This window comes from Nannospalax galili, unplaced genomic scaffold (assembly GCF_000622305.1).
Source record: "Nannospalax galili isolate Female #2095 unplaced genomic scaffold, S.galili_v1.0 scaffold1127, whole genome shotgun sequence".
NCBI classification, from domain to species: domain Eukaryota; kingdom Metazoa; phylum Chordata; class Mammalia; order Rodentia; family Spalacidae; genus Nannospalax; species Nannospalax galili.
The window spans coordinates 129,633-140,568 of NW_008355784.1; the positions used below are offsets into that span (position 1 = coordinate 129,633).

At 43.0% G+C, this 10,936-nt stretch overlaps 2 pseudogenes; both read right to left on the minus strand.

The window, feature by feature from the left end:
- Positions 1-395: 395 nt before the first annotated feature.
- Positions 396-7,207, minus strand: LOC103750310 (annotated as a pseudogene).
- A 2,963-nt stretch (positions 7,208-10,170) lies between these two features.
- LOC103750311 lies at positions 10,171-10,846 on the minus strand (annotated as a pseudogene).
- Between the last annotated feature and the right edge of the window lie 90 nt (positions 10,847-10,936).

Below are 10,936 nucleotides of genomic sequence, written 5' to 3' on the forward strand. Positions count from 1 at the left end.
CAAAAAAAATTATTTTTATTAAGTTTTTGTGCATTTCATACAACAGTTCTTAATGACATTTAGACCTCCTCCCTGATCCATGCCCCCCATGGAGAGGAGAGTGTAAGAAAGATATTTAGGTGATAATGTGGAGTCTTGAGACAGGTAGAGTGCTTACTTCCCTTCCTTCCTCCCAAAATCATTTGTGCGTGTGTGTGTGTTTAATCTTTTAAAGCTGTTTCTTACTTACAGGCGTAGTGCTCAGGGCTCATGGAGCTTCCACATTTTATTAAGTGTTTTTTTATATATACAAATCATTAGAATATATTTAAACTATATAGAAGTCTGCACATTAGAAGGGACTATTAAAATTTTGCTCTGTAGAATATCACCCATGAGTACCCTTTAAAATGGTGTCAAGAGGAAGAATTAGATGACTGTGAAAGATATTCTCCCTTTACAATGCTGCTCCTATCATTGAGTGTTTTGACAACAGTTATAGCTGGAGACTGAAGCACTTTATGAGAAAGCCTCATTCTTCTATCAGCTAGATCAAGCCCAAAGTATTTCACTTGAAATTCTTGACCAACTTCTTATTCTAGGGCAGTGGGATGTCTAATCTTTCGTTGGTCACATTATGAGTTATGAAGTAGCACTGCAGTCATGTTTGGATACAGTTTTACTATTACTCCAGTGTCTCTGATTTCAGTTATTGTAGCGGTAGAAACTGCTCCAAATTCTAATTGCTGTTCTTGGTCATCTTTGCATATTTCAATTATAAAGTCTCTTGCCTCATACATTGCACTGGGTATTGGTGCAAATATAGAATATGTTTCTTCATCCACCAGACTAATTGTTACACCTGGCCCAACAAATTTTGCTTATTTTGATAACTGAACTTGAAGAGTTTCTACAACTGGTCCATTTTCTTTTCTAGATACTCGAGGTTTTGAAATTGCTTGGTTCATTATCTGTAATATCTCCTTCTTTGCCACTGATGCTCGTTGAAGGGCCTCCATTGCAATTTTCATTGGGATTCCAGGTAATTTAATATCAGCCTGTAATGCAGTCATTCCTTTGTTTGTACCAGCTATTTTGAAATCCATGTCACCATTGTAATCTTCAATTCCCGGGATGTCTGTCAGCAAACGATAATCTTCTATTTCGCCTTTCTCTGGATTGTTTTTGGTGATCAATCCCACTGCTACACCTGTGACAGCAGATGAAATTGGGACCCCTGCATCCATCAATGCCAAACTTCCACCACATGCAGATGCCATAGATGATCAGAAGACGACCCATTTGATTCTAGGACTTCGGATCTAACTCTTATGGTGAAAGGAAAATCTTTGGGACAAACTGGACACAAAGCTTTCTCAGCCAGAGCACCATGCCCAAGTTCTCTTCTGTGACTTTGCCAACTTCATTAGTTGCATAAGGAGGAAACTCATAGTGCAGCATGAAATTTTTATCTTTAACCCCATTTATAGCTGTTATAATTTGATCCAACTTACTACTGGATTCTAATGAATCAAATGTAACTGTACAAGAGAACATGTGTTTGTCCTCTGAAATAATGCTGATCGATGAAGAGTTTTAAACATATCTACCTCACAACTTATATTCCTAAGTGAAGTCAAATCTCATCCATTGCACCTTTTGTAGTCATTCAAAATAATACTTCTAAAAACCTCCTTTGCAACGACATTGAAGGACTCTATTATTTCAAGAAACATTTTATATGACCTCTGGAAATTTTTCTTTTAGTTGTTCCTCTGTATCTAATCTTAGCTTGTTAACAGCTTCATCTCTGGAAGTTTTATCATGTTCGTAATCTGTAAAAACCACGCAGAGCTTCTCCATGGCAATTCTGTGAGAATGTTTCCCAATCTCTGGCAAAGGGGTAAACATCTTCTGAGGCATCCTCTTGGCAACCCGATTTATTTTACCAACTGCTGGATGCCCTGAATTATTTGCTGGGTATACTTTACTCCAACTTTGATAGCATGGCAGAAGTCCTGTTGTAACATGTTTTCTTCAGAGGCTTCCAACATGACAATTTGACTTTTAGGTGCTCCAGCAACCACTGAATTTAAAGTGCTAGAAGACATTTATTTTCTTGTTGGGCTAATGACATTATTCATCAATCATTCCTATTCCTACTGCCCCAACAAGTCCATTCCAAGGAATATCTGATAAGGAGAGGGCTGCAGACACACCATTAATTGCTAGGACATCAGGTTCACTAATACCATATACTGCTAGCAGATTACAAAGAACCTGAATATCATAAAAGCAGCCAGATGGAAAGAGAGGGCAAATTGAATGATTATTTGACTTGTAAGAATTTCTTTGTCAGAAGAACCAATCTCTCTTCTAAGGTACTTTGTGGGAATTCTACCTGCTGTGGCAGCCTTCTGTCTGTAGTCAACCACCAAAGGCATGAACTGGGAAAGTGAAGGTTTTGTTTGGCTGACTGCTGTGACCATGACCACAGTGTCACCTGTACCAAAGCACAGCCATTGGCAAACCTTGCCAGTTTTCCAGATGACATTTCTAGTTTTCTGTTGCTGAGGTCCATGGCCATGGCTCAAGACCCTGTGCTACTCCACGGTACTCACCTCTGCCCATAGGTGAGGGCCCAGCTGTACCAAGCCAGGGGTCCACAGCCCCGTGGCCAGAGCCACAGGCATGAACCTATCAAGTGTTTAAGAACTGGAGAAGAAAATAATCTTTGTTTTAAAACACAAATAAAACTGCAAGATTGTACTAATTAATATTTCAAGAAAAAAATTACACAAATAACTTTTAACAGAAATTATGGTTTTCATGTGGAACAGCTATATTTTTCAGTGTTTGATAAGATGTGGGATTGATCTTCTAAGAGTACATCCAGTATTTATGCAGCTCATATATTGACTCTTTCTCCAACTGAAGTAGAGGTCAACAATGTACTAAAAGGCTGGGAAGGCAAGAAGTAGAACAGAAAATTCAAATAACTGTGGTCAGAAGTATGGTTGAGGGTAGAATGAGGTCTAGAAATGAGTGTTTGGGAGAGTTGTGAAAGTTGTCTTGGCTGAGTGCTGAGAAGTAGAGGCACAATTCCCTAGAAATGATGCGGTCTGAATGATTTCTAATTCTGGAAATGGCAAACTGGTTGGCAGTGAAGTATTTAGAATAGCAGAGAGAACCACCTAGAGACAGGTGGTCACTTGATTTCGTGAAGGGTACGAATACAGAATTGGAAAAGGCAGAATAGCAGGGTTTGGTAGTAGAAGAGAAATGAAGAGTAAGCAGAACCTCACAGAAAAGCAGAGAAGTGAAAATAAGCCAGCTGAGAAACATAAAGCCTAGACTTTCCAAGGCTATGAGTTTCATGACTATGTATTTGGCTGCAAGGCAATTTCAGGAACATTATAAATCAACCAATGACATTGTACTTCTAGATTGCTGGTCTGGGTACAGGTTGGAATTCTATGTTGCTCTTCTTCGGAGGCCCTAGAGCCTGAGTTAGAGTCAAATGAGAGATCAGATTCATGTTTATGGCTCTAGAGGCTGAGCACCTTTGTGTATTGAGAAAAATAGGCCATGGAGCTTCCATTACTTGAATCTCCTTCAGAGGCAAATTTATGGACTCAGCCCCTGTTTGGGGGAAGGAGAAGGATACAGAGATAACCACCTGGTAGAGAGGACAGATGTAAAAGTTTAACGAACCTCTTCAAGGGCTGGAGCGATGGCTCTGTGGCTTAAATTGCTTGTTGTTCTTGTAGAGGACCCAAGTTCAGTTCCCAACACTCACATTGAGCAGCTCAAAATTGCCTGTAACTCTAGTTTCAGAGGATCTGACATATTCTTCTAGTTCCAAAGGCACCTGCATGTGTGTGATGCACATAAATACACACAGACGTACACCTACATGCAGATAATAAAACATAAATAAATCTTTAAAGAAACTCTTCAAAGCCAGGTGTTACCCTGATAAGAAGATTGCATCTCTCTAGGAGGGAACTACAGACCCTGATGCAGACACTATGTTTAGTAAACAGAAATAAAAGATGATGTTAAGCATCTTCACCTCTTGGGACATTCATTAGTGCTGCAGAGACTGGAGACCTCTGGCTGGAGAGATGAATGGAGAGTTCTAGGCTTTCTCTATAGGCTTACTCTAGGGATATGTCTAAGATACGGAGTCAAAATTACAACTTCTTGAGTGCCCTAGCCCCTGGCCTGCTCCGTGCTGGGTTATGGCAACCAGGAAGGGAGAGGCCAGGCTGGAGCTCAGTTGCAGCCAGTCTGAGTGCCAGCAGGAGATTACCTCTGAGTTCTTCAGGCATCTGTCAAACAAGCTCATTGCCACAAGACGACATGGCTGAATTTCTCCTCAGGGAGTCAAAGCTAGAGCAGCACTTGAAAGAGAAGTCCCTGCAGCAGGTAGCCAGTCCCTGAGGCCCCAACTGACTGAAGGGGCACAAGTATTTGACTGCTGCATGGACTGAGGGAACCTCAAGTCAGAATTCCTACAAGAAGCCAATCTGATCATGGCCAAGTTGTAGCTGCGAATGATTGCAGAAGCCTATACTACCAAAGAGGAAAGGTTATCAGAGGAGAGCCTTGAAGAGGACTCTGCCCTTGTGCATTTATAACATGTTTCCTAACAAAAAACCTCACAAGTCAACAACTATCTGGTTAATAATGGCAGCAATGGCAGTTATTGTTGCTGCTGCTGCTGGAATGATTTGAGTGAATCGAAGACCTTCATGAGCTTCTACAGTGTGGCCATAGCGGCCTCCTGCCCACCCCCACCACCACCTGGCGGGGTGACCCTGAGAGTCTGGAGTGCACTAGGTCAGGTGGCTCTGAGTAGCAGCCTAGAAATAAATGGGGATCTGCATTGGGCAGGAGTGGAGGCCAGGTACGCAGGCATCTTGGGCCTGTCCCCTCTCTCCTGAGGGTTGTCTCTGAGGATTTTAGGCAGAGGAGCCAAATCTTAGCCAGTCAAGTGAAGTGGCTTGATTCCAGGGGATCCAACGCCCTCTTCTGACCTCCTCAGGTATTGCAGGACATGAGTGTACTTAGATACAATCAGAGAAAAACTGTGAGAGCCTGAGAACCTAAGGAAACAAAGAGAACCAGAGCCGTGGTCACCTCCTGTGAACTGGAGTGATGATCCCTCCCCAAGACCTGGAGTTGTGGTTCTTCCTGTGAGCTGAAGCTGTTGTTCTTCCTGTGAGCAAGAGCTCTGGTTCTCCATGTGAGCTGCAGCTGTGGTCCCCTCCTGTGACCTGGAGCTGTTTCCCCTCCTGTGGGCTGGAGCTGTGGTTCCCTCCTGTGAGCTGGAGTTGTGGTTCCCCTACCATGAGCTGGAGTTGTGGTTCCCCTCCTGTGAGCTAGAGCTGTGGTCCCGTGTCCCCCACCCCCATGAGCTGGAGTTTTGGTCCCCTCCTGTGAGCTGGACCTGTGGTTCCCTCCCGTGAGCTAGAGCTGTGGTTCCCCTCCCTTGAGCTGGAGCTGTAGCCCCTTCCCATGACCTGGAGTTGCGGTCGTCTCCTATGAACTGGAGCTGTGGTCCCCTCCTGTGAGCTGGAGGTATGGTCCCCTTCTGTGAGCTGGAGCTGTGGTCCTCGCCTGTGAGCTGGAGCTGTGGCCCCCTCCTGTGAGCTGGAGCTGTGGTCCCCTCCTGTGGGCTGGAGCTGTTGTCCCATCTTGTGAGCTGGAGTTGTGGTCCCCTCTGGTGAGCCGGAACTGTGGTCTCCTATGAGTGGGAGCTGTGGTCCCCTCCTGTGAACTGGAGTTGTGGTTCCCTACTGAGAACTGCAGCTGTGGACCCGTCTGTGAGCTGGAGTTATGGTTCCCCTCCAATGAACTAGAACTGTGGTCCTCTCTGTGAGCAGGAGTCTGGTTCCCCTCCTGTGACCTGGAGTTCTGGCTTCCTCCTGTGAGCTGGAGTTGTGGTCCCCTCTGGTGAACTAGAACTGCGATCCTCTCCTGTGAGCTGAGTCATGGTTCCCCTCCTGTGAGCTGGAGCTGTGGTCTGCTCCTGTGGGCTGGAGTCCTGGTCCTCTCCTGTGAGCTGAAGATGTGGTTTGCCTCCTGTGAGCTGGAGCTGCGGTCCCCTCCTATGAGATGTAACTATGGTACCCTCATAATAATGTTGACTGTCAGTCCCAAGAGGGACAATCGGAGTGGACTGTGCTGGATTAGGTACTCACCCACTGTTGAAGACTAACACATCTTTCAACTCTCACTGGAGAAGTTTCCTCATGCAGCAGATGGTGTTTGACACAGAAATTTATGGCTTTCTACTGTGCCAGGAGAAGGGGGCTGCAGAGCACTTTTCTCTGAGTGGAACGTCCCTGTCAGGTCTCTGGAGCACAAGGCTCTGGGATCATGGCAAAGGAAGAGGTTGAAAGATTGTAAGAGCCAGAGGTGGTGGATGGCCATGGTGAGGGGGAGGTCTCCAGATGGCTGGTTGGTTACTCATGTGAACTCACAGCAATGGTGACAGCATGCACAACTCCTAATGCAAACTCCAGTGAATGGACTCACAGTGGAGAACATATGGGGATTCAAGATAGACTCTATGGGCTTCATTATAAAGAGAGAGTACACAGAAATGAGTGTGTGGGGGGTAATGTGGGAAGGTGTTAATGGCAGAGGAGATATAAATGTCATCAAATTATATTGTATGGAAGGAGTAGAGCTAGGACACAAGCAGAGGGAAGAAAGATTTGTTGGGAAGTTGAAGACAGACATATATATATATATAATGCATTCTCTCTTATTTCCTTCCTACATGATTCCCTGTTCTTTCCTACAGGTCCATTTCCCATATTGCATTCTCTCTTATTTCCTTCCTACATGATTCCCTGTTCTTTCCTACAGGTCCATTTCCCATATTCACAAGTGTGTTTGTGTTTGTGTGTGTGTGTGTGTGTGTGTGTGTGTGTGTGTGTGTGTCTGTGTGTGTATGTGTTTTATCCCTCTGATTTTAACCAGGACCATCTGTGTGTCCACTATCCACTGGAACCTTGTAAGCTCAGTGGCACACAACTGGAGGGACAATGACTGTCCTTCCCACAGAATCCATCAGTTGCCAATAGTTCAGCAGGGAGGGGTAAGATTCCATGAGCCCTTCCATGTTCCCTGGTGGACTGTAGCCGAGTCCAGTCTTGTGCAGGTCCAGTGCAGGCAACCGCAGCTGCTGTGAGATCATGTTTTTAAAGGTCATGTCATACCCTGAAGATAGCATTGTGTTTCTCTTCTATCTTCCAGCTCTTACATTCTTTCTCCCTCCTCTTCCACAATGTTCCCTGAGTTATAAACAGTGTGGTGTAATGCTTTGTTTAGGATTGAGCACTAAATTGTCATTCTAAGCATCTCCAACAGTCATGGGTCTCTGAATTCACTGCTATTCACTACAAAGAGAAGCTTCTCTGATTAAGGATGAGAGCAAAATTTGGCTGCATTGAGAGCTGGAGGGGAGACAGAAGTGTGTGCAAGAGAGAGCAAGTCCATGGACCCCTTATCTGCACTGAAAGCTTGAGGGATCATAAAAGTCTGACTACATATTAAAGCTCAGGGTAAGGAAAGCAATCTTAAGGAAACATTTTTATGGGGATACTCTGCAGAATAATTTGATATCTTTTGGTGGAAGTTTATGAATCAGCTCATTAAGATGAACCAATCAGCTGGGCGTTGTGGTGCACGCCTTTAATGCCAGCACTCAGGAGGCAGAGGCAGGAGGAGCTCTGTGAGTTCAAGGCCAGCCTGGTCTACATAGCGAGTTCCAGGACAGCTGGGGCTACAGGGAGACCCTGTCTCAAAAAGACCAAAAAAAAAAAAAAAAGAATTAATCAGTATCACTACTATCTTAACTCCCAATTATATGTAAGGGACCTAAAATTTGATTCCTTGAGCATATTACACTAATGGGGCAGCCAATAACAAAGTACTAGAAAGGAAGGAGTGGTATAGAATTGAGTGGTTTAAATTGGTTGATAGGCTTGGTCAAATTTATGTGCAACTTTCACTGACTCTCACATATCACAAAGTTAACAAATAGCCACAATTACTATACCAAGTAGTTCTGTCCGTTTTTATTAGTTCAAACGGTAAAATGCTTATAGTAATATTTCTTCTCTTCACTTAGTGCTTTATTGTTCACTTCCATTTGTTTTCTCTCTTTTTTTTTAACGCTTAGTGTTCCTTGATGTGCATTAACAGTCTACCAACTCATTTCAAGGAGACTTTATATCTATGGCTAAACTGATCTGATGGCTTTCTGAAAATTTATGGCATTGATGACACTCCAAAGATGTTTTCTGTCTTAAATAGATGACTAACAGTATCATGTGTTAATTGGAAGTGAAGGATAGCTGCTCTTATTTATTTAACTTTTGGTAACCCTTTATCATTTCTGGCCCTTGGTGTTTTTGATGTGTAAAACAGGAATCAATTTTCTAGTAAGAACTTGTGTAGAAGATGAGGACTTAAAAGCAATGATACAGGATGGGATGGGAAGGTACCTCAGTGGTAGAGTGCTTGTGTCGAAGACTTTGGGTTCAGTGTCCTGCAACAACAAAAAAGAAAGAAAGAATGAAAGAATGTTATGGTATTTATGCATGTTCTGACAAGCATGTCCTGTTAGTTCTTTGAACTTAAAAAAATATATGGTGACTGTGCGTATATACACATATGTGGGTGCCCACAGAGGTCAGAAGACTACATTGAATTCCCTAGAGTTACAGGTGATTGTGTGGTGTATGACATGGGTGCTGGGAACCAAATTCTTAAACCCTAAGCCATTTCTCCAGTCCCCCTTAATTTTTTTTCAATTCATAAAACTTCTTTTCTGCTTACATGAACTTAATACACATGTTCTTAACAATTATGCTTGGATTGTTCATGGAAATTTCAAAAGATATTAAACAAAGCCAGCCATCATCTCAAGTTATTTCCCACTTAACTGTTTACAGCACACACATGTTAGGCAAATATATTTAAAAAAAAAACTTAAAAAGTTAAAAACATGGGATTTTTTCTTTCCTGCTGTGCTTGATATGAAGCAATGAATGCCAAGCACTTCATTTTTACTGCATCTTTACTTTCACATTTATTCTTAGATTGTGTAAAACATTTAAATACAAATGAAATATGTAGCAAAAATAATGAAAGCAAACAGCAGGTAACTTTACAAAAATGGAATATGTACCATTTCTGCCCATATCCAGAGTAACTAGGTCACAACGTTGCCTGAAGGAATGCTTCTGCAGCTGTGGTTGAAGGTGTGCACACTGGGATTGGCTACCCCACAGAAGCATGGGATTCCAACGTGTGCCTGTGGGATACCTGTTTGCACCACGACCATGTAAGTGCTCCAAACCTTAAACTATCTGAGCTGGATATCTTTAGTTGTCAACTTGCCACACCTGGGTAGAGGAGGCCTCAATTGGTGTATTTCCCCATTGGACTGGTCAGTGGCCATGTCTGTGGGGTCCAGCCCTCTGTGGGTGGTGCCACCCATGGGCAGGTGGGCCTATGTTGTATAAAAAAGCAGGGTGAGCAGGGGCCAGGGGAGCAATCCAGTAAGGAGCGTTCCTCCATGGCCAGTGCTTCAGGTCCTGCCTCCAGGTTCCTGTCCTGAGTTTCTACTTTGGGCTCCCTCAGCGATGAACTGTGACCTGGGAGATGTAAGCCAAATAAACCCTTCCCTCCCCAAGTTGGTATTGGCTAGAATGTTTTGTCACAGCAATGAAGAAACATACTAGGACAGTGCCCACAATAACTGCACTTGTGACTAGAATCAATTATCCCTTTTATTCCCCATCAGGACAAACCAATATGTAGGCAGTTTTCTTTGCTTACACATGGAACCAGTTTTAACACTGACCCTTGTGAAGCCACACTGTACCCAAAGTACTATACCAAACATATAACTTGTATAAAAATTCCACATCCCTATATTGACCACCTCAAGATGAAAATGAGTAACTACCTAAATGTTAACTGGCTCTACTCTCTAATATTAAAACATTTAAACTACAAGGGAAATACAGAAATTCAAATAGAAGTAACATAAATCTGTCATAAATCATAAACAACAACCAAAAAAAACTATTTGCGGACAGCATGTATGACAAACGGTCTACTGTGTAAATTTTAGAATGAGGCAGTCAAAAGTTGGAAGGCCAGTTACTTTTCCCCTCTTTCTTCTTTATCTCCTTAGGTATCCAATGTCCACAATGTCAAAATGTCTCTCAGTAACTGCATTATTGGCTTGCTGTCTTTGCATGACTCTTCACTTAACGATGAAGCAATAGCTTCATCAAAAGCTGTTTTTGCAAGAGAGCAGGCTTTCTCTGGGGACTTCAGAATCTCTTAATAGAACAAGGAGAAGTTAAGGGGCAGGCCCAATCTGAAAGGATGTGTTGGTTGCATTTCCTTTCTGCTGATTTCGAATGCTTCTTGGTATGCTGGCTTTGACAGATCCACAAGAATGACAATTCCTTTTGTTGTCACACTGGAAGCAACCTCAGCCAAGTAGCGGTAATAGTCTCCCTTCATTTTCAAATAGAAGGCTTTGCTTTATGCTTGTGAAGCATTGGGGATTAAGAACTTTTCCAAAAGAGACAGCACGTCATTGCAGATATTGGTTAGCTCAGTCTCAATTTTCTCTGTATTCTCTCCCATCCACTGCTACTTTTTCTCAGCACCCTTCAAGATGACCTACAGGCTCCTACAACATTTTTATAAGCAATGGAGAAAAGATTCCTCTCCTAATTAGATAACTTGACTCCTTGCTCATTTACAGATTTCATACAGGCTGCCATGCCAGTTTGACCTTCTGCATCAGCTCACTTTTATCCATTAGTGGATATGTGGATATTCTGTGTCCAAGTGGGTGTTGGCAGCAGATGGCATGAGGCTTGGCAGTCTCTGTTTTTTTTTTTTTTTTTTT